At 41.2% G+C, this 26,337-nt stretch overlaps 1 long non-coding RNA gene and 1 other non-coding gene across 6 annotated transcripts in view; one reads left to right on the top strand and one right to left on the bottom strand.

The window, feature by feature from the left end:
* The window catches only part of LOC119544823, a 29,382-nt gene extending 6,153 nt beyond the window's left edge, over positions 1 to 23,229 (bottom strand). The window contains exons 1-4 of one of the 5 annotated variants that reach the window (XR_005218930.1): positions 23,147 to 23,229; positions 19,517 to 19,630; positions 18,718 to 18,879; positions 22 to 151 (exon numbers count right to left, since the gene is read on the bottom strand). This is a non-coding gene — a long non-coding RNA (uncharacterized LOC119544823). Of the gene's footprint in view, positions 1 to 21; positions 152 to 18,251; positions 18,662 to 18,717; positions 18,880 to 19,516; positions 19,631 to 19,989; positions 20,106 to 23,146 lie in introns of those variants that run through there. The other 4 variants (XR_005218929.1, XR_005218931.1, XR_005218928.1 and 1 more) reach the window with 4 other exon arrangements.
* LOC119545076 lies at positions 23,139 to 23,301 on the top strand. Its single transcript, XR_005219052.1, has one exon. It is a non-coding gene; the product is annotated as a U1 spliceosomal RNA (small nuclear RNA).
* Positions 23,302 to 26,337: the final 3,036 nt, after the last annotated feature.

Raw genomic sequence — 26,337 nt, 5'->3', positions numbered from 1 at the left:
AATACTACCACTTCATCTTACCTCTTCTGTTAGGAATTCAGGAAACTGTACAGGTCCATAAAGAGGAAGAGTGGTAAAAAGGAAAGCAGCAACCCCAAGGCCAGTGAAGTGGTGGCAGCAATGACTCAGGAGACGGTGGGCAGGGCCAGATCTGCAAGAGGGGGACAGGAGCCACACAGAGAGTCACCTGTTTTTGAAGCGGAGAGTTGCAGTTCAGAGAAGAGCAGTTAGGAGGGAAACTTAACTTTGACCTTCCCACCCCAAGAGCAGAGTGACAGCTGTGAGGCAGGCAGAGAACTCCGGTGAACTCCAATAAGATACCGCCCTGGTGTTCCCAGAAAGACAATGGAAGGGGACTGAGTCTTTGAGACCTCATTGGTACACGTTGGCTACAGAGGCCTAGGGACTTTTCAACAACATAAGTTGTCAGGTCTCATGGTTTGATGTAGAGCAAATACAGAAGCATCCTTCAAAAAGCACACTTGATGTTTCACCAGGCTCAACTCACCTCAGATACTTACCAATTATTTTTTCTTTATAATGAAATAACTACTTGCAACAATAGCATCCTAAATTACGATAATAAACCCTTAATTCTCACAAAACAATTTGGTTTAGCCATTCACTCACATAATAAATATTTGCTGAGTACTACCAAATGCCAGACAACTTACAGGCACTTAACGTATAGTGGTAAGCAAAGCATAAATTAGCCCTACACTCGTGCTGCTTAAAATATAGTGGGGAGGTAGAGGTGGGGCACGATGTCTGTGTAAAGAGGTGTGGAATTTAGTTAGTCCTCTAGAGCAGCTAGTAAACAGCCAGGAACAGCTAGTAAATAGTCTGGAACAGCTGTTTAGGGGACATCCATAACCAGACACACATCGTACACCAGTCTAGGAAGGGTGGAAGGGCCAAAAACTAGCATAGAACTATAAGTAATGCCTTCAAATGGCAGAGGCTGACTCCCCTCCCCCACTGGCATGGGAGACTGAGTTGGAAAACTTCCCTGTGGGAAAAGGAAGCAGCCTCTACTAGGAGCAAGGGAAGGTAGCTCAACCAAGCTCCTACTGTGGTTTTAATTAACAAATTTGGACTACAGGATACAAACTATGTGCACAGATAAGCCCAGAGTAAGCAGAAAAGGAATCCTGAGGTCTCTCCCAGCAGACAGGTGGCAGGGCTCATGGAAAAATAAAAAATACATACATACATACATACATACATACATACATACATACATACATACAGAGGCTTTGGGAGTTGCCTGAACTCAGAATATGGGAAAAAGGTTGTGTCCACAGGAAAAAAGGCACATAGAACTGGGTAGCAACTCCAGCTCTTGACTGGTGAAACTGAGGGGCTGGTTGACTGGCTCTAAAAAGGGGATTTCTTTCTTTTTTTTTTTTTTTTCTCTCATTCTAAGTAGCTCATTAGAGAAAGCTCAGGTATTTTCAATTGTCAGCTGAGACCCAGGCAAGGGTGGAGTTAAGATAGTCAGGGAGACAAGGAAGAAGTCAAGTGAAGGAGATAATTCCCTAAAGGGTGTATCTTCCCTAAGAAAAGGGGGAGACAGGGCCCAGCTCAAGTGGTAACCTTCCCTTAGAAAATGCAGACTGTAGGGCCTGGAAAAAAAAACAAAACAGAAACAGCTGTTACAGTTTGCTAATACTGCCTTTTCGCAAAACACCAGAAATGGGTTGGCTTTTATAAAGGGGGTTTATTTGGTTACAAAGTTGCAGTCTTAAGGCCATAAAGTGTCCAAGGTATGTCATCAACAATCGGGTACCTTCACTGGAGTATGACCAATGGCATCTGGAAAACCTCTGTTAGCTGGGAAGGCACATGGCTGGTGACTGCTCCAGTGTTCTGGTTTCAAAATGGCTTTCTCCCAGGATGTTCCTCTCTAAGCTGCAGCTCCTCAAAAATGTAACTCATAGTTGCTCTTGGGGCATTTGTCCTCTCTTAGCTTCTCCAGAGCAAAAGTCTGCTTTCAAAGGCCATCTCCAAAATGTTGCTCTATAAGCTGCAGCCTCTCGCTCAGCTCCTATGCATTCTTCAAAGTGTCTCTCTTGGCTGTAGCAAGCTCGCTCTTTCTGTCTGAGCTTATACAGTGCTCCAGTAAACTAATCAAGGCTCACACTGAATGGGCAGGGCCACACCTCCATGGAAATTATCTAATCAGAGTTATCACCTACAGTTGGGTGGGCTGCATCTCTGTGGAAACAATCAAAGACTTTGAATCTAATCAACACTAATACATCTGCCCACACAAAATTGCATCAAAGATAATAGCATTTGGGGAGACATAATACATTCAAACTGGCACAACAGCTTAAGCTTGATTTCTGACTCACCCTTGGTCCCTGGCAGGGACAGGGTCTGCTGAGAATTAAAGGCACTGCACCTCTATACACCAATGGGATGCTGTGGGCTAACAAGCACCACCTGCTGGACAGGACAGGAAAAGCACAGAGTATAGAGAATTCACAGGAAAGTCTGACAATCTTCTGGGTCTCATCCTCAGGGAAACTTGATACTGATCATACCTTCCTTCTGATACCTAGGACAATCTGGTCTGGGAAAATCTGATTGGGTAATCAAGGAAACCAGATGCCTAGACAACAAAAAATTACATGTCACACTAGGGAAAATGAAGATATGGAGCAGTCAAAGGATCAAACTTACACTTCAAATGAGATACTGGAATTGAAACAACTAATTAAAGGTGTTCAAACAGATATGCTAAATCAATTCAAAAATCAAATCAATAAGTAGAGGGAAGATATGGCTAAAGAGATGAAGGGCTTAAAGAAGACATTGGGCGAACATAAGGAAGAACTCAAAAGTTTGAAAAAACAATTGGAAGAACTTATGGGAATGAAAGTTACAATAGAAGAGAGGAAAACACAAAATGGAGACATATAACAGCAGATTTGAAGAGGCAGAAGAAAGGATTCATGAACTACAGGACAGAACATCTGAAATCCTACACACAAAAGAACCAATAGAGAAAAGAATGGAAAAATATGTGCAGGGTCTCATTGAATTGAATGACAACATGAAGTGCACAAATATACATGTCATGGGTGTCCCAGAAGGAGAAGAGGAGGGAAAGGGGGCAAAAACAATAATGGAGAAAATAATCACTGAAAAATTTCCCATGTCTTTTGAAACATATAAAACTACAGATCCAAGAAGCACAGCGTACCCCAAACAGAATAGATCCAAGTAGACCTACTCCAAGACACTAATCAGATTGTCAAATGTCAAAGACAAAGAGAGAACTCTGAAAGCAGTAAGAGAAAAGCAATTCATCACATACAAGGGAAGTTTGATAAGACTATGTGTGGATTTCTCAGTAGAAACCATGGAGGTGAGAAGGTAGTGGTAAGATATATTTAATATACTGAAAGAGAAACAGTGACAAAACAATTCTATATCCAGCAAAATTTTCCTTCAAAAATGAGGGAGAGTTTAAAATATTTTCAGACAAACAGAAACAGAGAGTTTGTGAACAATACACCTACTCTTCAAGAAATACTAAAAGGAGCACTACAGTGCATAGGAAAAGACAGGAGAGAGAGGTTTGGAGAAGAGTGTAGAAATGAAGACTATCAGTAAGGGTAAAAAGATAGAGAAAAAATAAAAATAAAATATGATATGACATATAAAATCCAAAAGACAGAATGGTAGACATTAGACATTATGTTGAATGAAATTAGCCAGAAACAAAAGGGCAAGTACTGTATGGTCACACTAATATGAACTCTCATTAATGAGCAACTTTGAGAGTTAAAGGTTATGAGGAGACAGAAAAGAGGTTAGAGACTGGGCATCTGATGCTGAAGGAGTACAGAATGTTCCACAGGATTGATTGTATAGATCCAGAAATGGATAGCACAATATTGTGTGATGGTAGCAAAAAACTGTAAGTACTCTGAACAAAGATGAGTGTGTGAGTATGGTTAAAAGAGATAGGCTAGGGGCATGTAGGACACCAGAAGGAAAGACAGATGATAAAGACTGAAAAATTTCCCATCTCTTACAAAACACATAAAACTACAGATCCAGGAAGCACAGCATATAACTTAGCAAAACCTAGATGGCCAATGGTGGTGATTAAATGTACAAATATAGGAATGTTTTTACATGAGGGAAAACAAATTAATATCAACATTGCAAAGTGCTGAAATTTGGATGGTGAGGGGAAAAATACAATCAATGCAAACTAGAGTCTATAGTTAACAGTAGCATTGTAATATGCTTCCATTAATTGTAACAAAGGCAATATACCAAAGTTAAATGTCTGTAACAGGGGGATATAGGGAGAAGTATGGAGTTCTTGATGTTGTTGTTGTATGATCTTTTCATTGTATTTTATTTTATTTTTATTTTTCTTCTATCTTTTAAATTTTTTATTCTTTTTTTTCTCCTCTTCCTCTTTCTTTGTGGAAGAAATGGAAGTGTCTTCATATAGATTGTTGTGGTGAATGCATAACTAAGTGATTATACTGGGGATCACTGATTTTTTATTTAGGATGTATTGTATGGTGTGTGACTAAAACTGTGTTTAAAAAATAGAGGGATACAAGTACTGGAGAAAATGTGGAGAAAGGGATGTACCTAATCACTGTTGGTGGGGAAGTAGAATGATGCAGTCCATCTGGAGGGCAGAGTGGTGGTTCCATAGGAAGCTAAGTATGGGTTGCCATATGGTCCTGCAACCCTGTTATTGGGTATATACTAGGAAGAACTGAGAGTAGGGACATGAAGGGACTTTTGCACACTGGTGTTTATGGTAGCTGTATTCACTATTTTCAATGGATGGAGGTGGTCTAAAGGTACATCAATTGATAAATGGAATGGTAAACTGTGATATATACATACAATGGACTACTGAACAGCAGCAAGAAGGAATGAAGTGGTGAGGTATCAACTAGGTGAATGAACCTTGAGGACAGTATGTTGAGTGACAGAAACCAGAAATGAAAAGACAGACATTATAACACCTCACTAATATGAACTAACTATAATGTGAAAATTCTAAGAATTGAATATGAGAGCACATGTTTTCAGGGAAAGGCTTATTATACAGTTTCCTAGATTGTAAGCGCTTATAGCAGTCACATCTACTCATGAATTATAATGGTTACTTCTAAATTCTAAGATCCTGAGCTCTTTGTGTATAACCTGATCAGCCCCCTGGAACTTTGGGTATCTGTGTGACACCTGAGACTCAGAGCCAGAGTCCAACAGCTATGAATGTCAGCATTACCCCATACAGCAACTGTTAAAGAAGCTGAAAAAGAGATCAAACTTCAATTAGAGATATGAACAAAATGGATTTGATTAGGACTAAGGTGAATCAGACTAAACAGTAAAGGTTGATATTGACTGTTTTTAAAACTTCAACTTTTGTATGAGACCAAAGGAAGAGATTTATTCAGGGCAAAATCTTTATTTTCTGTAGCACACAATACAATTCAACTTGTATGGTCAGTTTATTCAAACACTATAATTACAGGGAACTTTGAATAGGGAGTGACATGTGGTTGGTGTGTACAGGTCAGCATGAAGCCCCGATGCATCTCTGAGTGATGGGAAGAGAATAAAATGTATTTGCAATGCCCCCTTGAGGGACTAGGGGAAAATGTGGAAATATTAAATTTCCCCACCTGGGGAATTCCTGATATCCTCGCAAACATTGGGGACTATCAGTTTAGTCAGCCAAGCCCTTGATCTTGAGGCTTGCCCTTATGAAGGTTGTTACCGCAAAAGAGAAGCTAAGCCTACTTATAATCGTGCCTAGGAGTCACCCCCAGAACACCTATTTTGTTGCTCAGATGTGGCCCCTCTCTCCAAGCCAAGTCGGTGCGTGGACTTGCTGCCTTCCCCCCTACATAGTACATGACTCCCGGGGATGAGCCTGAACCTGGAATCATGGGTCTGAGAATGCCATCTTGACCAAAATGGGAAAGAGCAATGAAACAAAATAAAGTTTTAGTGACTAAGAGACTTCAAATGGAGTCAAGAGATCATTCTGGAGATTATTCTTACACATTATTTAAATATTCCTTTTTAGTTTTTAATGTATTGAATAGCTACAAGGAAATACCTGAAACTGTTGAACTGCAATTCAGTATCTTGATTCTTGAAGATGATTGTATAACTATGTAGCTTATACGGTGTGAATATGTGATTGTGAAAACCTTGTGGCTCACATTCCCTTTATCCAGTGTATGGACAGATGAGTAGAAAAATGGGGACAAAAATTAAATTAAAAATAGGGGGAGTGGAGGGATATGGGATGTTTTGGGTGTTCTTTTCTTCTTTTATTTTTATTTTTATTCTTATTTTTAGTTTTTGGAGTAATGAAAATATTCAAAAACTGATTGTGGTGATGAATGCACAACTATATGATGATACTGTGAACAATTAATTGTACACTTTGGATGATTATATGGGATGGGAATGTATCTCAATAAAATTGCATAAAATAAAAAAATATTTAGTGGGGAGACAAACATGAATCAAATAAAAGAACCCAGTTACAAATCATGAGGGGTGCAAGGGAGCCATGGAAGTATACAACAGTATATAGTCTAGGGGGCAAAGGAGGCTTTCCTGAAATTATGCATGACTGAGCTGAGAGCTCGAGGATGTGAAGGACACAACTAGACAAAAAGTGGGGGGAAGAGAGTACCATGTACAAAGCCCCAGAAGGAGAAGAGAACATGGCTACGGAGATAGTGGTCCAGGATAAGGATGAAAATGCATTCATGGGTCAAATCATTCAGGGCTGTGGGTGGTGTTAAAGATCTTGGCCATTATTCTGTAGCTTTGAAGAGCTTTGGAAAGATCACTCTGGTGCAGGTGGAGGTCCCACAGGAGAAGGCAAGAGGTGATTAAGGAGAATCATTTAGGGTGTATGCCAATTATGAAGTTATTATCTCTCAGCTCAAACTGACTCTTCTCTACCCTGCATTGTGAGGCTGGGACTGGGCATCTACATCTATTTTTGGCTACTGGATCCGTGCTGAGCTCTCCCAATAGAAGGTGCTACAGGGAGACTATCAGGCTGAAACAGAACGAAAGGACTTGCCCTTTCCTGTCTGCTCCATGTTTGTGTGAACGTCCCCCCAGGCTCACTTCTTCATCCTGGCAGCGGCAGTTCCTTCCATCAGCAGCACCTGAATCCACTTTGTACTTTTTCCAACACTTGCGGAACCAGCTTCATTGCTCACTACTCGATTCCCCAGAAAAACCAGCACCAGCCGCCTAGAGCCTCCTCCTCAGAAGTCTGGGTCCCAGATGCACAGGGTCCCTCCTGTAAGTTTCTAAGTTTTAGTAATTCCAGCCTCGTCCTCTTGTTCTCCAGCCCTAGAAGTGGTAACTACAGTTGCTACCTCCACAATAGCTTAAGGTTCTCTTCTTGCTTTTCAGTTATCTCCTTAACAGCTGTATGCCTGGTTAACAATTGTTTATATTAAATTCTCTCTGCTCAAATAGTTCTTGTGGTTTCTGTCTCCTAACTAGGCCCTGGCATATATAGGAGGCTAGTGCCTTGCCTCGCTACAGCTGAGTTTGGGGTAGGGGTGGCAGAGGAAATGAGAAAACATAGCTTTTTTGTCCGAAGCTTGTATTCCAGCTTAATTGCTCCATAATTGATTTGTTCTTCAAGATTATGAGGAGACAGACTGCCTTCTTTGCATGTAATTGGTTTAAAAACAAACAAAACTCTGGTCCATAATAGGTACGTAAAAATGTTTATTGGATAAATTAAAATGGGCTTTAAAGGGTCTCTAGAGACATCTTTATAATTTCTCATTTTTTCTACCATCTTGTAATTTAAAAGATACCCAGATATGTTCAGAAATAGGTGTATCTACAAATCTGACAAGACACAATGGCCCAGTCTACCATACTAAGATAACATGGGAATATTGGCTAATTATAATGCAGGATTTTATAAAACACTCTTTTAACCCTACTGGTTAGGAGGCAAAATTTATTTTACCCAGCTTGATAACAGATTCATTTTCGTAGACTATTTTCTCACCAGAAATGAAACACACAGCTGTTGTTTCATTTAGGGTAAACTTTAAATACCTTGGGAGAATAAAAACCATAGCTTTCATTTATCTGGGTCATGAGAGAGGAGACTTCTAGCCCCAATACTATTAATAAAATATTTAAACTGCTCAATACATTAAAATGTTAATTATTCTTCAAAGAAAGTAGCTTGTGTTAAATATTTAATTCAATTTAATTAAAAATTGCAATAATGTCTTTAAATGTTTGTCATTACCCTAATCAAGACTATCAATTCACAGAACTCCTGCTCCATGTCAAGTTAGCCAAATGTTTTTCCCCTTGAAATATTTGAATTTGCTATTTGAAAACTACCTTCCTAGGTTCTGGTTCATATTTTATCTTCCCACGTTACGGTATTTCAAGCCACACCGTTTTCTCTTATCAGTTGCCAAGTCTTACTGATTTTACCTCCTTAATTCCTACTCAACCATCCCTTTCTGTCAATTTCATCTGCACCCTGGTTGGTTCTTTGTTACCTCTTAGACTATTACACTCCAACCAGAGTTGCCCAATTTAGCAAGTAAAAATACAGGACACTCAATTAAATATAAATTTCAGGAAAAACAGTGAATACGTTTTCCAAATATTGCATGGGACACACTTATACTAAAACAATTTTTTTTTTGCTGATCTGAAATTCAAAATTAACTGGGAATCCTGTATTTTACTTGGCAAATCTACTCATAACCTAGTCCTGATCATTTTATCTTCAGCTTCTCCTTTTTCTAAACCACCCTACAAATATTTCCAGATAATATCTAAAATATATACGTCTGATCATATTGCATACTACCACCCTATCCCTGCTATTAAGTTTGTAGGAAAAGGAAATAATTGACAATTTTTAAATACAAACACTTTACCCTAAAATTCAAGGCTAAAACAATATCCCCTTAAAATGCCATTTGTTATAACATCTTTAAATGTTTTGAGGTGAATTTATACTACTCACTAACCTCATAACTCAGTCCGTGCTTCCTGTTTCCATACGTATCTGTCAAAATAGACCAACTTCTAGAATAACTTTTCATCCTTAAAGGTCCATATCAAATACCACTTCTTCCAAAAAGCCTCTCTTGGTTGCCTAAGCTGGAATGGAGTATTTTGTCAAGGAACCCACTTTTATACCATACAGGGAAGTATAAGAGCAACATACTACCATGGGTAGGGTGAAGAAGAATTTAAAAAGCCATTTTTCTTTTCCTTCTGATTATCTATGTTTATCACCTTCAGTCTTAACCATCTCCTAACATAAAGGATTGACTGATTTAAGCATTTTCCTTTACTTCAATACCCATGCTCTCAAAATTGTGCCATGATACTTCTCCCGATAGCCTTGAGTATGAATCTTTGCTCTCCCTCCTTGTGTGACTTTAGGCAATTACTTAGCCTCTCTGAGCCTCTGTATACTCAGTGTGCAACACAGAGTAAGAATACCTGTACAGTAAATACACTCAGTAAATGTTTTGCTTTTCTATGTATTTTAATAGTTATAATTAGCAGCATTTTCTTAGGACGTCAAACAAAAAATGGAAGATGAGACAAAAATTGGAGCAAAATATTGATCTGACGTTTATTGCACATATGCTATCCTGAACCCGAAAGCTCCAACCTTGAAAAGAATATATTATTTTATAATAAATGGAAAAGTTATTGTTGAAACTAACCGGTAATGCCAAATCCTTGACACATGAAATATCAGTTAGTTGTCTAGAACGGAAAAACTTGGAAACAAACCACCTGGCACCTATACACTCCATGCCCATGCTGGTTACAAAAATAAACTGAGTCGTTTTCCAACTATCCTTGAGTCTTAATTTGTTCTTTCTATTTATATTGTATTATATATAAATATATTTACATTTTGAAATTCTGAGAGTTTGCCCTTTATTCGAAAATTCAGGTATTTAGCTTAAGCTCGGGTATTTAACTTAAATTAAAATAAAATACATATTTTAATTTTTCGAATCTGATAAAAATAAAATAATCTCAAGCATCTGAAATAAATTTTTATAAATTTCTCCACCAAAAAAAAAAAAAATAGAATGCCACCAGGATCCCAGGTTTTCTATTAAATTCCAGTTGGCTACAGATTTAAGCAAGGCAGATATTAACCTTATTTTTAGGGGCCTTTTTAAACACCAGTAACAACAGTGCCTGCATTGTGCTTTTTTTTGTCCCTTAATATCACCTTATTTGGTAACTTAACCTAAGGAAAGAGATTGCCTTCTGAGAAATTATATAAAGCAACTTACAGTATATGAGCTCAATGACTAAGATGTTGGGGTAGACGCAACCTATTTCTCCCTCTTTAGTTTTACCAGTTTACATACTTCCAAGTACTCTATGTAGATTCTTTTTTTCAATCTGCTTCTTTCTTAACCTTTAAAACCGATTTTACCACTTTGAGAGCAGTTAAATTGCTTTCCTAGTCAGAAATATCGGATGCCAGTAATAATGGAATCCTTGGTATCACCAAAGTAACCTGGAAGAGTGAAATGTGGGTGTGGTTAGGGGTGTGACCTCATTAGACGGAGAAATGACTCTTGTTCTCACCAGGATCATTCGGTCCCCACGATGATGGATGGATGAACCAGCAGCACCTTCCCCTCCCAGGACTGCTGAGTGGGCCTCCAGGAAATGAAATGTCTCCACCACGGCCAAACCCCAAACCAAAGAGAGGAGCAGCATTTCTGGCTTTAATCACACCCCACTCAGCTCTGTGGAAACAAGACTGCTGGCTTGCAAAGAAGCCAGAAATAACACTTCCTCCACTGATTCATGCAACAGCTGAGAGACACCTTCAGAGGTCACTGGGTTCATGCTCCTCTACCTAGAATTACATCTTATTTGCAAAGTATTCTGGAGGCTCATACTTTTGGCTAGAGAAGGAAACATCTGCATGCACGAGAACCATAGGCTCCATTCACACCCATTGCTGTATTTCGCCAGCACTCAGCCTAACACATAGTAAGAGCTCCATCAGTGGAGCTCCTACCTGCTCTTCAAAGCCAAACTGTTAGCCTCTATTCCCAACTCCTCATTCCGTGAGGCCATGTTGGTAGTTTAAAATCAGTCATGGCAGGAGTATGCACACCACGGAATTCAGTAAACCCTGCAAATCATCCTCCTCGTGGAACAGTTGTTAAACAATTACCAGCTCACTACTGGGCTCAATCATTGCCTGTTGTTGAAACTTATGGAGTGCCATCTCATTTGATCATCACAACATTAAAAGGTGGAAATAATAATAGGCAGATGTGAGCATAGAATAACCATGCTCTCTGTCATCCCTTTGAATGCCAGTGTTCATTATTATTGTCTTCATTTTACTGTACAGATGAACAGACTGAGGCTCAGCATGATAAAGTAACTTGTCCAAGATCATCCATCCAATATGGGGTATGCCCAGGACTTGAACTCTAGTCTGGCTGAAATGAAAGCCTTGGTGTGCTCCCCCATACACCACTGCCCAACAGGACACTGAGCTACACTCTATAGAGATGTTACAAGAAGAGTAAAAGTTAGGCACTGATCATGTATCTACAAGCTGCATTGCTGAAAGCAGTGCTGTCTTGTCCTTAGACTCGGGCAAGCAGGGCCCCTACCCTGGTCTGGACCTGCATCTCAGGGGCTCCTGCACTTGGGAATGCCTTTCTAAAAATGTTCTAAGTCCCCTTCTAGTGCCTAGGAACAACCAGAATTAGTAGTGCCATCCAGGTGAGGATGTACATTATCCCCAGTTCCTGATTCTCCCTTTGGGGACACTCTCCAACCCTCTAAACTTCTACCCTGCCCCTTTCCCTCAACCCCCCTAGCCACACATAGAGAGGATCTGCCAGCCTGTGGGGTATCTCCTTCAAATGGTCGTGTAATACTGGGCTTCCAGTATGGGTCTGACATGCCAATTTGGGGTGAAACTAACTCACATCAGATACAAGATGAGTTCAGGGCTTAGAACCCTCATCCCTAGAACCACTGAATATGTTACACTGTTTGGCACAATGGACATTGCTGATGTAATTAAGGTTACAGACCTTAAAATAGGGAGATTACCCTGGATTAACCAAGTGGGCCCAATCTAATCACATGATTCTTTGAAAGCAGAGAACTCTCTCCAGTTGGGCAGCAGAGGAGAGATGAGGCAAAGGGAAAGTCACAGAGACTCAAAGCATGAAAGAGAATCAACCTACTGCTGGTGACAGAGGAAGGGGTCTCAAGCCAATGAATGTAGATGGCCTGTAGGAGCTAAAAACAACCCCTGGCCCACAGTCATCCAGGAAAGAGGGACCTCAGTCTACAACCACATTCAACTGAATTCTGCCAACAACATGAATGAGCTAAAAAGCAAATTCATTCCCAGAGTCTCTAGAAAGGAACGCAGCTCTGCCAACACCTGAATTTCAGCCTTGTGAAACCCAGAGCAGGAAACTAGTTGAACCATGCTGTGCTAGGACTTCTCACCTACAAGACTGTGAGATAACAATAAATGAGTGTTGTTTTAAGATGATAAATTTATGGTGATTTGTTATGGCAGCAACAGAAAATGAATACAGTCCACTGCCAACCTTAGGGCTTGAGCCACATTTGTGGGTCCATGTGTGGGCCCTGACCTGCCCATGTTCTGACCACAGTCAGCCTCCTCTGAGGGCAGTGGGGGTGCAGGCACGTGTCACTTTAGCTTGTCCATCTTCCCACCCCCACCTCTAGTGTCCCACTAACAAGCCCCTTCCAGTTGATGTCCTCTCTTGCCTCCAAATGACGTGATGACATCATGCTCTCCTGGGTCAGACTTCAGCTATCCCAAACTTGGAATATATATTCCTTAGATGAATGAGAACACTTGTGCCAGTTTGTATATAATATGTCCCCCAGAAAAAGCTATATTCTTTAATGCAAACTTGTGGGGGCAGACGTATTAGTGTGGAATAGGTTTGAACCTATTGATTCAGTATTTCCATGGAGGTGTGGCCCCGCCCATTCAGCGTGGGCCTTCATTAGTTTACTGGAGCACTATATAAGCTCAGACAGAAAGAGCAAGCTTGCTACAGCCAAGAGGGACACTTTGAAGAACGCACAGGAGCTGAGACAGGAGCTGCAGCTGAGATAGATATTTTGAAGACGGCCATTGGAAGTGATGCAGACATTTTGGAGAACGCCATTTTGAAACCCAACCTGGGAGCAAGCAGATACCAGCCACGTGCCTTCCCAGCTAAGAGAGGTTTTCCAGATGCCAGCGGCCTTTCTCCAGTGAAGGCACCCTTTGTTGATGGACACTTTATGGCCTTAAGACTGTAACTGTGTAACCAAATAAACCCCCTTTATAAAAGCCAGTCCATTTCTGGTGTTTTGCATTCTGGCAGCATTAGCAAACCGGAACAATACTCCTCTCGATGTACCCATGGGCCCCTCATACTTCCTCCCTGCTGGTGGCACTGAAAGAGATCACATTCTAGGAATGTGAAACTTTTATGACCTAAAATGTTCAAGGGAAGACAGGGTTGGAAGATATGTTATTCCACATTATGCTATAAAATTCTAAACATAACCAGAAAACTAATTATCATTCGCATTTCTCTGCATCCTCTGGGTAAGACTTGGTTTGTGGTCATCCTCAGTGAAGCACAATCACGTACTTTGATTTCATGGGCAGCTGATGGATGATGCAGTATCATGAGTAATGTTGTGATTAGCATTAAAGAAATAGAATTAGGGACTTGCAGAGGCCAGAAGATCTATACTGTTTCAATATAAACAGGTTCTGAAGCACCAAGGCATTACTCTGCATAATAAAAGCACTACTATCTTTTCCTTGTGGTGGAAGATAAGAAATGAGCTAGGAACAGCACATTTAACAATAGAGACCCCAAAGAGATGGTTCCCATACCTGAACAGGAATCTCCATGTGCACTAATTTGACAATAAATAAATACATAAGTATTTTTTCTCTACCCATTATTCTAAATCTTCATTGATAAATCACATTGGCCTCACATGAGCCCATGAATTTTTGTAATTTTTTTTAATCAAAATATATAGTAGGTATATAGGTAGGACCCTCCACAAAAAAAAAAAAAAAAAAAAATTGCCCAAAGTCCCACATACCCAGTGGCAGCCTTAGCATTGTTAAACCCTTCAACAGCTGTGGTGGTGGCTGGTTTTTCTCCTCAGCAAAATACGTGTTGGCCAACATGCAGCCCCAGCTCTCCTCACATCCTAGCCAATGGGCAGAAGCAATAACATGGGGCAGAGGCAGCAGGTGGCTTCTCCTCACCCCACCTCCACCCTGCCTGAAATAGAACCTTTATTCAAGCTTCACCACTGCCCTGTGTCCATCCCCAGGGCTCTCATTCACCTTCAACTGCTGGTTGGGAAGCCACTGCCTGTGAAAAATATGGAGTTGTGTGTCATATTCAAGACACTCTCTTGGTCCTGACTACCGATCTTGACTGAACTTCTAATTGACTTTTCTGTGGAGGTGAATGCTGGGCCACAGGACTAGAGTGTAATTTGGTCCAAACCATCAGATCATAGAATGTTAGAGAATGTTAGAGCTGCTCCAAATACCCCATTTTGCATGTTAGGTCACTGAGGCCCAGAGAACTCAAACAGACCCAGGTTTCTGTGCCCAGGGCTGGTAAATGGTGAACGTACAGGAGCCACAGATCTTCTTGGTTAGGGCCTTCAGCTCTGGACTCAGACTGCCTGTATTTTATCCTATATCTCTGTTTCCCCCATAAGAAAAACAAGCATAATAGTAATAGTACTTACACTGTAAGGTTTTTATGAAAATCACATGAGAAAATACATGCAAATATGTAAATATATGCAGTGTGAAGAACACCTGGCACATGTAAAGCATTAAACAGATGTTGCTCATCTGACTATATAAGGCCGCCTCACTGGTCAAGCATGTTGACCTAACTCCATACCTAAGCCAGTGCACATCAGAGTAAGGCAACATGGCAGGCCTTACTGGGAGGTTGCTGTGTGCCCTATGCTATACTGCTCCCTGGCAGAGCCTCACAAAAGTGTTTATGGACAGTGGGGGTAAAAGCTGCCAAACTCCAACCTGGAGGCCATGCTTGTGTGTGAAACATACCACCTCCTCCTTCGGATGATTCAGTCCTCAAACTGACTGCAGTCTGGTTTCCAGCCTTGTCATCCATGTCTCTTGCTAAGATCACAGAATTTCCAAATTCAGGGGACACAAGTCTACCCTTACCTTTGTTGAAATTTGTCTCTCTTTAAACAGTCCTTGAAACTCTCTCCTCTGTTGCTTCCATGGATGACTCTTGCATGGCTCTCTCTACCTCTCTACCCACTCTGCACTCTCTGCAGCCCTCTTCATTCCAAACGCTGGAGTTCTCCAGAATTTCACAGTCTGACTTCTTCTCCCGCAGGTCTCAGGCTGGGTTAGATCCCTCTCCTCAGGGCTCCTGTGCATAACGTTGTTATAGGATAGATCACACTGCCTGGTGATGTCGCTCCTTTCTTTTCTGATGTCCAGCCACCACTGAGAATATAAACTGTCTGCCAGACACTTCAGTATCCAGAGCACAAAAAGTCATGCGAGACAGTGGTTAGAACCTCTTTGGAGTCAGAGTGATAAGGATTCGAATTCTAGCTCTGCCACTTAAGCACTCTGAGCCTCACTTCTAAAACAGGTCTTTTTAACAGATAAACTATGGAGGGTAATCTCAATGTTATGGGAATGCTCAGGAATGATTATGGTTTGTAAACTTTCTTGGATATAGTAAGATCATGTTGGAAGCAATAGAGTTATTTTAGGTTTTTTTTTCTCTTATTCCTTTGTTTTCTTAGGGGTTGTTAATTTTCTTGGGGTACGGTAGGAACATGTTGGAAGCAATGTAGTTATTTTAGATTATTTGTTTTTCTTACTCCTCTGTTTGGACATGGTTTATGAATTTTCTTGGGGTATGGTAGGAACATATTGGAAGCAAAGTAATTATTTTAGGTTATTTGTTTTCCTTAATCCATTGCTTTGTTTGAAATGTTGTGGGGTTTTTTTGGTTGTTGTTTGCCTGTTTGTTTTTAATTTTTTGATAAACAAAGTTAAAAAATTGAAAAAAAATCAGTAGAAAAATGAGAGTAAAAACTAAATGACAAATAGGGTGGGATGGGGGGATGGTTTGGGTATTCTCTTTTCACTTTTATTTTTTATTCTTATTCTGATTCTTTCTGATGTAAGGAAAATGTTCAGAAATAGATTGTGGTGATGAACGCATAACTATATGATCATACTGTGAACAGTTGATTGTATACCATGGATGACTGTATGGATTGTGAATATATTTCAATAAAACTGAATTAAAAAAAAAAAAAAACAGGTCTTTTTAGAGCTACTCATTAGGGTAGGGTTGTCACAGAGACTATTAAACGAGGAAATAAATGCACAGCACCTAGTACAGAGTTTAATACATAATAGAGTTTTAGTAAATGGTTACAGAATTAAATAAATAATTAGTTAATTAAAACCATAGCTTAATTAATTAATTAAACAAAGCTGTGAGTTAAGTGTACAGGTTGGGTGATTTTCTTCTACCTCATTTATCTAGTCCCTAGTCTTCCTTGATCAAGACTTGTTGTCAATGCGAAGGTGAAACTCATATTAGAACGGTCCCTAATTCATTCGTTGCAGCAGTGTTGGACTGTGTTGAACTACTATCTGAAATAAATGAACCCACATCAGCAGGGTTTAGGCTGGGAGGGTGCTCTCCGGAGTGCAAGATTGCTTAAGCAATATGCTGCAGGGAGCTCTGTTCCCAGGCTTCTCATTCTTCCTGCCACTTCACTCTCTCCTTTTCTCACCCATATGTCACATGCCCTGCACTCCAAGACTGATCTTCTGTAGAAGAGTGAAACGAAATGAACTGGAAACCTTCAGTGACAAAGAGACACAATGCGAATACAGTGAGATATGACACCTCTTTTCGTTTCAGTAGAGGTGGCCCATTAGACTCCTGATTTCTTATGAAACCAAGGAGATATTGGCTAAACTGGGTTAAGGGAAACCTCATGATCCTCTCAGAGGTTTTAAGGACTGTAGCTCTACAGTTTGGAGATTTCTAGAAACATAATCCCTACATACAAATTAGATATTTCCATGAATGGACAAAACAAATCCATTCCAATCCAATTCTGTGGCAAGCTTCTGAAAAGGGAAAAAACAAAACTCATTTAATGAAGATACTTGGATGAAGCTGTAAGCTCCTAGTCTAGTAAACTTTAAACAATTACATTTGAAATAATTCTCAATAGTGAGATGCTTCAAAAGTAAGCAAAAAGGAATAAAATGTCTCTTTGTTAACATGGTTTCTATTGTCAGTTTTTGGTTTGGTTTGGTTTGGTTTTTAACAACCAGTATACAGCAAGGTTTTTGTCATCTTTCTAGGGGGTTGGTATGAGTTGGTCCATATCATGGGCAGTTGTCATTCCTTTAGGCTGCCTACCATTTGAACCTCCTGCCTGTATTTAGGAAGTTGCCTCTCTTGTGAATCTTCGTGGTTCGCAGAGCCCGCTTTCCACTGTAACAGCTAAAGTGCCCGATATTACCTTTCCCAGCCTCCCTTGCAGGTAGTTATGGTTGTGCCAGTTTGAATGTATTGTGTCCCCCAAACGCCATTATCTTTGATGTAGTCTTGTGGGGCAGACAGTTTGGTGCTGATTAGATTTGCTTGGAATATGTCCCACCCAGCTGTGGGTGATGACTCTGATGAGATATTCCCATGGAGGCATGGCCCCACCCATTCAGGGTGGGCTTTGACCAGTGGAGCCATATAAATGAGCTGACTCAAAGAGAAGGAACTCAGTGCAGCTATGAGTGACGTTTTGAAGAGAAGCAAGCTTGCTAGAGAGGAACATCCTGGGAGAAAGCCATTTTGAAACCAGAACTTTGGAGCAGACGCCAGCCACGTGCCTTCCCAGCTAACAGAGGTTTTCTGGACACCATTGGCCATCCTCCAGTGAAGGTACCCAATTACTGATGTCTTACCTTGGACACTTTACGGCCTTAAGACTGTAACTGTGTAGCCAAATAAACCCCCTTTTCATAAAAGCCAATCCATCTCTGGTGTTTTGCATTCCGGCAGCATTAGCAAACTAGAACAATGGTCATGTGATCCAGAACCTACCAATCAAAAACACAGACCCTGGAATCTGAATCAGGTGCTTGTGACACAAAGCAACAGCGACTCTGAGATCCTTTCTAGAGGTGGCAGCAGTTGCAGCAAGATGGTGTTTCTATGGCAGCAGCGGTTGCAGGGCTGTCCCCATCCTATACCTGGAGCAGCAGTGCTTCTGTGTCAGCGGCAGAGACAGCACCTGCCAAAAGCCACAGCAACTGCTAAGAACCACAGCAGTGGCGTCCTCACCAGGCCATTCCGTGGCATGATTTTGGTGCTGTGCTCTGCCGTCCTAGCCGCCAGCCCTGGTTCCCCAACTCTCCTAACAGTCCTATGAACAACTCAATGTCTTTTAATAAATGAGTTTAAATCAGCTGGAGTCTGTCTGTGTTGCCCATGTTTAAGAATCCTGATAGATTCTGAGAGCGTAAGGGGGAAAAATAAAACATTCAGAAAGCTGGAGCTGGGCTCTTACCACCTCTGGGAAGGATAAAGCCAGCCGTGATACCTCCTTCTGCTTCAGACCGTCCACCAGAAAGCTTTTTAACACATTTGGGGGCTTTTTAACATCTCAGCCTCCTGGAAAAGGCAGCGGAAGCAGAGTGGGCTGTCAGGAGACGCAGACGAGTACAAACCGCTCCATGTTCAGTGAAGCATAAAAGAAAGCAAATCAGTGCAATGAACTGTACTGACGTGTCATGAGAGAGCAAGCACTAGGCGCCCAGGACAGTGAATATTTGAAACCACAAATCGAAAATCTGTGTTCCCTTGGGTTTTTCAATTTGTTTTGAATATGCTTACATTCCTGTTAACTTAATTCTCAAGGTATTTAAATAAGTGGTTTAGACTATTTACTTTTAAGAAATTAATTCAACATAATTTTAGCATGAGTTTAACATATAGAGAGCATTGTGTGAAGTTTGTCAAGGATTCAGACACGCATTAGAGGCAGGCCTCACTATCTATACATTTTCAAAAATGTTGTGTCATGTGCTCACACAGTATTCCAATTAATTCCTAATCCCACATCCTTTTGATACTTCCTTTAATAAATATTTTCAGTTAACAAGGTGATCTCATTTTTTTAAAACATCCCAAGTGCTATCAAAGAGCTTATTATCTTACGTGGGTAAGATGTATCTATGCAATCCTTATGTACTTATATAATAAATTCCCAGACATTCTAAATAGTTGAGTATTCTGGATATAGAAAATCTCAATCTATCCCATAGATTACAAACTCACAAAAGCAGAAAACAATTAGATGAACTTACCGTTTAAAATACATGTTTCTTTGAGAATTCAGAAAAATCCTTCTCCTTCAAGATTCCTCAGCAAGTGCCTTTGGAGTGACATTGTGAACCCTGATGTAGATGTGTCCATGCCAGCTGAAAGAGAAGGAAATAATTTATTCTAATTTGTTTAACACAATGGGTTTGAGAATACAAATAAAGGCAGATTTCAATGAAGTCTCTTTCCAAATTAGACAAATTCCCAAGAACAGAAATGTGAACAAATAAGATTTCACCCTAGACCCCTGGGAGTGTGGCTGGCTGTGTCTGGGGGCAGGCCTGGCACCCACGTGTGACTCCCACAGCAGGACCAGACACAGTGTGTTCACAGGAACCTAAAGCTCTCCTTTAGCCCTGCAATCTCCACCCCATTGTGTAGTGCCATGAAAGCCTGGACAAGATCTATAGCGGCCCCACAGAAAGCTTGGGGACTAGACTAAGTCCTTGACACTCACACTTGCCCTTACTCTGGTTCTTCAGATCCCTCAGACTCCCCACAGCACCCGTGTATTTGGCATCCAGCTCTTCTACAGCTTGCCTGGCTTCTCCTCCATGAGTCCTTGGAACAGATCATTTCCGAGAGATCACTCATTGTCCTAGTACAGTCAGGCCCCAGAAAAGGAACTCCTAAAGAAGAGAAGACAGTTCCACATTCTTTGTCCTTGTGTTCTAGGCCTTTGGGGTAACAGTGTAGACCTTCTCTTCTAGAAATAGGTAGCCTACAACTCACTTGTTCCACAGCTGCCCACTCTACCCAGAGCCCCATGACCTGGGTATTTTGGCAGAAGCTCCAGAAAATTTCTTTAGTCTGTAAGAGCACCTTTCCAAAAATTTCATTCCCAAGATTGGACATGGTCCCTGTTGGACATTCAGGGCTCCATCCAGGGAAAGATGTGATCACTTGGTCACTAGGGTCCCACTAGACATGGTCCTAAAAGTGCCACAGCAGAGAACTGTCTTTTTGTCCAGGTTCCAGTTTACTTTGTCTTTCCTTTGCCAATGGAAAAAGTTAAATGCAAATTCTCAGGAGGCCACTGTCCAATAAATCACTGCCTGGCTCTTGAGGGATGAGGAAAGATACCTCTATTTGCTTTCTGGCATGAAGCCACATCACCACCTCCAGTTAATGGGTCATAGAACTGTAGAATGTTGGAGATGGAAGAAATGTTAGCTCTGTAAGATGGATTCCAGGTGGGTGAAGTGACTTATCCAAGCTGATTTAGCAGAGAATGGTGGGGCTGGGAGTAAGACCCTGCTTCCCTCCTGCCAGGTCACTGCTCTAATCCACTGCCTCAGGCCCCCCCAGGCAACTCTTCAGACAACAACTGTAAGGGCCAGATTTAGGGTTATTTTCAAGGAAGGGCTTTACAACATTACCTGCTACCTGATGGTGAAAGATTGTCTCAGGAGACCCACAAGATGTTGTATAGTCAGCACAAACCCAATGCCTATTCCTTAAAGCCAACACTTAGCATTTTCTATCAAAATAAGGATCACAGAGTCAGCCAGACTGGATTCAAAGGTTTTAGCCAATTCTGTGCAGCCTCTCTGAGTCTATAAGGGATTCCTGAAACCAAAAGGGATGTCTTTGGGTCTCCTTTTTTCTTGACCCCCTTACCCAGGAAAACCCATCATAATCACAGCACAACGATCAAGACCTAAGAGCTCTCCTCTGCCCTTGTCCTTCTCAGATCTCTTTGGCCACCAGCGGTCAAATTACCAGGCCTGCTTGCAAACGCCAGCTCCTATTTTGTCCCAGCTTTGCAAAACCAGGTGCTTCCTGCTGGCTACAAAAGCAATCCTTTCATGAACCTCAGATAATGCTGACAGAATACATGAATGGCCCTGGGACACAAGAGGCCATGGTTGCCTGCAAAATACTGTGGACAGCTTTCCAGAACCATCTAGACCCTCTAATTGCTAAGCTGTGTGTCCCCAAGAGCCCAGCCACTCCACTGGGCACCCCTAGCACACTGCAGACTCCTGCTTCATGGCTTCTCTTCCATCCCTGACACTACTATTTCTGGATGGATCCCCTCCAATTCGTCCCAAATACTTTAGCAAAATTAGCCTCTCAGGAGAATTAGCCTTTGCTCTTTTTCATCTTCCATAGGAAAAAACTACATATTTTTTAAAGGGTTGCACTGTGGGCATAATTATTCTTTACAATTCTCCCCTGCATTCTAGGAAACATGTTTTCTCAATTAGTAGAAAGAGAAATGTTCCCACCCTGCTTTCCTCAGTGTGGTGGTCTTGTTATGTCCAAACCAGGGAACCCTCTAGTCAGTCACCCTTCTACTCCATCCTCAGAAGCAGGAGTGAAAACACAGCCTTCATTCCCAAGTTTTGCCTCCTCCTCTCCCCACAGGACCAGAGTGAAATCAGAAAACAGGGGCTCACCACCCCATTGCTGTGCTAGGAAAATGCACCCACAGAGTTCCTTTCCAGTCTTATCGTGAGTTGGTGACTGGCACATTTGGTCACCTTTATCTTGGCTTCTAAATAAACCTTCAAAGAAAACCTAATAATTGCAACAAGCAAAATTGTGCTGCGGTTTCCTCCTCCTGCCTCCCCCCACCCCCCAATATTCCTCTAGTGGACATTGGGGATATTGGCAGGGTCCCATACTTGCAATATAGAGAAGACAGATGTCAGACAAGTAATGATGAACTATCCAAAGGGGACATAAGAATGAGATGCACAGTATGTATGACAGGGATCTGGCCTCATCTAAGGAATCAGGGAAACCCTCCTTGAGGAAGTGACTTTTAGGCTAAGATCTAAAGGATGAAGAATATGGAGAGTTTCAGACAGAGGGAGCCACATATGCAAAGGTACTTTCCAGAAACTGAATGGAACCACCAAGGTTGAACCAGAGAGAAGGACAGGGAGCTTAGCACAGAAGCAGGTGGGTGAGATAAACCTGGAGATCATGGAGAGCCAAAGGAAAGAAGCTTGATTTGAGGTAGGCTTATGAAAAAGTCACCTCTTTGTACATGAAGCAGCCTTGAAAAACAGCTACAGGCAGAGAAAATGGGTGGTGTTCTCCATCAGCTCTTCCCTGTTTCCCTGTGACCCTCACTTCTTTTAAAACCCAGGATCATCTGCAAATAAGTCCTCCCTGATTTCCCATGCCTAATGCCCACTTGCCTGCCCCGCCCTTCACAGCACTTACGGGTTACCTTTGTCTCAGTCAGTGACTTTTCCTTCACCAGTTGGTGGTAAGAACAAAACATGAAACAATAGAAAGCAGAAATGCTCCAACACCTGGTCTGCTTCCTTTTTCCAGCAAACTGTGGGAAAATGCAAGCACCACAGGATTTTTTAAAATGACGTCTTGGTCATTTACTGTGGAGGGAAGGATTTCCTGGCGATAGAAACACATTAGCAAATAGAATCAGGGATTCCAGATACTTCCTCATGCATGTCTACATCTCAAAGCAAAATTTCTCCCCTTGTTCCAAAGAGGGAATTGTTGACAATCACAGTGTTAAAACCAACCAACCAACCAAAAAAATCACAAAAAATGAAAACGACATACACGTGCTCCACACACAGCTTTCACCAGTAAAAGAAAGGTGAGACTAGGTATAATATCAAATCAATACTTACCTGGCAGGGGAGATACCATGATCACAAGTTGGTTTCCCCAGAGCACGGCTTATCCATTACAATCAAATGTGCTGAACCCTGTGATTTCCCCACATGTGGAAACCTCAGTTGCATAATTTATGCTAGTGGGGGGGCTGTGTTCGCACTTGCCCCAGAAAAAGAAAGAGAAAAAGAAAAAAAAAAAAAAGATCAAGTCACCAGCAGCACAATGAAGGGCACGATTATCCTGTAATTGCAATGAGACATTCTGACCTATAGATGGCGCAAGATGACTGCTAAATAAATACCTGGTTCCAGATGACCTCAATCAGGTCTAAAAGGGGCTGTTTCAAGACTGGATCCTCCGGTCCAGGCCCCCTCCTTCCAATTTTGCTACAACCACTCTAACTTCTCTGTTACATCTGAATATTTATAGAGGAGGACTTGTATTTCACCATTTTCTTTGAAACCCCATTTTGGTATTTTAAATTCCGTGCTGTATGAAAATTAGCTCAAATTACTTAGAACTTGCCACAGTTCACCCTGCTCCATCTTCAGTGGTTAATATCTGGTCCAAGTATGCTAAGTGAGAAGTCCCATCTCCCTCACGTCTGTCCTCAGCCTTGGACTTTTTCCAAGTTTTCCAGAGTCTCCCTTGGTTTTAGTGCCAGGACTTAGTCATAAATACAAAATAAGTTTGGGCGGCAACGGAGCTGAGGGACCCAAACTTTTTAGTAGGAACAATATAATTTCAGATAGTGACAAATGCTATGAAAAATGAAACTGGGAGTAGGGTCTGCTAATTAGATGCAGTGGTCAGGGAAGGCCTCTCTGAGGAGGAGCTGTGCAAGCTGAGGCCTGTGTGGAGAAAGGAGCCAGCTTGCAAAGGTGTGGGGCAGGGCATTCTAGACAGAGGGGCTGCAAGGACAAAGGCCCAGAGGGGAGTGGACTTGGCATGTCCAATAGAAAGAAGTCCAGAGCAGCCGGATTGAGTCAGCGAGGAAGAGGTACAGGGTTGGAGAGCTGGGCAGGGGCCAGAGGTAGGCCCATTTAGGCCTGCTAAAAAGTTTGTGTCCCTGCAGAAGTGCAATGGAAAACCATTGGAGGGTCTTAAGCAGGAGAATAACATGAACTTATCTGTGTTTTTGAAAAAGCATTCTGCCTGCCACGTGGAGAATGGCTTAGGTAATGGAGGCACAAGATCAGAAGCAAGGGGACCACTGAGAAGGCTATTGCCAATGAGGAGAGAGAGAAGTGAACAAATTCAGATACACTTAGGAGTTGAATCGATAAGATTTGCAGAGGGATTGTATGGGGGTGTGAGAGAGAAGGAATAATCAAAGAAGACTCCTGTTTGCTTACTTGGGTAGCTGGGTGGACAGTGAGCCACAGAAGCCTGGAGAAGAAAAAGTTGGGGTTGGAGAGGGAGCACAATCCTTTTCTTCCCTTGGCGTAGAGGATATTGCCCTCTCCTGGTTTTCAACTTCCCTTTCTGACTTTTCTTTCTGTGTTTCTTCTTGGCTTCTCTTCCTTTAGCCATAGAAAGATTGGCATTTCATGTTCTTCTCTCCTCGCTCCTCACAAATTTCATCCATTGCCAAGACAGTGGTATCATCCATCCATAAATTGGTACCAAATGTCCAGCCCAACTTCTCTCCAGAGTTCCAGGAATGTATTTTCAGCTGCCTTGTGGATTTCATACCTGGCAATTCAAACCAATGTGATCAAGCCTCTCTAAGACCAGGCTATCCAGCTTCAGGTCCAAATCTGCTCCTCCTCAAGTGTCCTCTAGCTCAGCTAATGGCTCAGCCACCCATCTGGTCTCTCTTGTTCTCACCTCCTCCCACTCCCACCACACATTGGTCCCTAAGTCCCGTGATTGTTAAAAGTCTTCATGACAACTATCACTGCAGGGAATAAGAAAAAGAGATCATTAGGAATTTGGATTTTAAACAGTATTAATGACCTAGGTGAAATTAAAATCCTGTGTTTTCAAGACCTTACTGGAAGGTTATGTGAAAAATTGCGAAGTTATCTGAGTTATGTAGAGATTTAGATATCTGCTTACTGGAAACACAAATTTCTTAGGGGAGAGTAGAGGAAAAAATCCCTGGGCCAGAACAGATTTTGTCACTTGTTTGCTATTTGTTCTTGGCTAATACATCATTTACCATCTTGTCTCGGTTTCTCAATCTGTTAAGGGGCTATGGAAATTAAAATCATCCCTGCCCAACTCACAGGAATGTTTCACTATAAAGGAAAGTAGATTATTTTCCATATTAAGAGTGTAAGGGGGAAAACACATTAAATCAAATAGAATACTAAAAGAATAATGTATCATGACCATGTAGGGTTTATCCCAGAAATTCAAAGATAGTTCAATATTTGGATATCTATTAATATAAATCACTACATTAACATATAAATTGACTAAGTCATTTGAAAAAAGACATTAATTTCTGATTAAAATAAAATCTCTTATCAAGTTAAGCAATTTTTCTTTTAATTTTTGGTTTGCTAAGTTATATTTAATGTGTATTTCTCAGAGGTATATTGAAGGCTGCAAGTTTTAATAGCTCTTCCTTTTAAAAGTGATCTTCAACTAAAAATTAAAAGCTAAAAAAATGTTTTTTCTGTGATAACAAGCATGAAGGAATAGAATTTGAAAGAAAATTTTATTTGAAATCATCTTAAGGGCTTATACTCATTGCATTACTTTCTTTTTTGTGGATATTATTGGTCATAACCTTAATTTATTGATGCAGAGTCTAAAATCAGAAGTGCGGTCTCCAATAATAACTGTTTGAAAGAACACCTGCTCTGGGGGAAAGGATGAGCTCAACAATATAGAAGCAGGGGCACAAAATAAATTTTGAATTTTTTATTTTAAACCATTGACTGCAAACATTCCTTTCTCTTGCTAGCAACTTAAGTTGACTAGACCTAAATGAAATACGAAGACCAGTCATTCAACTTTCCCACCCCTGGCCTTTCCCGCTGCTTCCATACCATGAACTGAATGCTGGCTGTCCTGAATCATTTCAAGTCACTGGTAATGCAGTGCAGTTGGTAGAGCTTGTATTTACGTCCACTTTCTTCAGTGTAAAAGTGATTTGTCTGTATTTCAAGCCATAGACTCAACCCTGGCTGCACATTAGAATACCTAAGAAGATTCTGAAAAATAACAATGCCCAGGTTCCACCCTCAGAGTT

This window comes from Choloepus didactylus, chromosome 9, assembly GCF_015220235.1.
Source record: "Choloepus didactylus isolate mChoDid1 chromosome 9, mChoDid1.pri, whole genome shotgun sequence".
In the NCBI taxonomy this organism is placed as follows: domain Eukaryota; kingdom Metazoa; phylum Chordata; class Mammalia; order Pilosa; family Megalonychidae; genus Choloepus; species Choloepus didactylus.
This window is presented reverse-complemented; position numbering and strand designations above follow the sequence as displayed.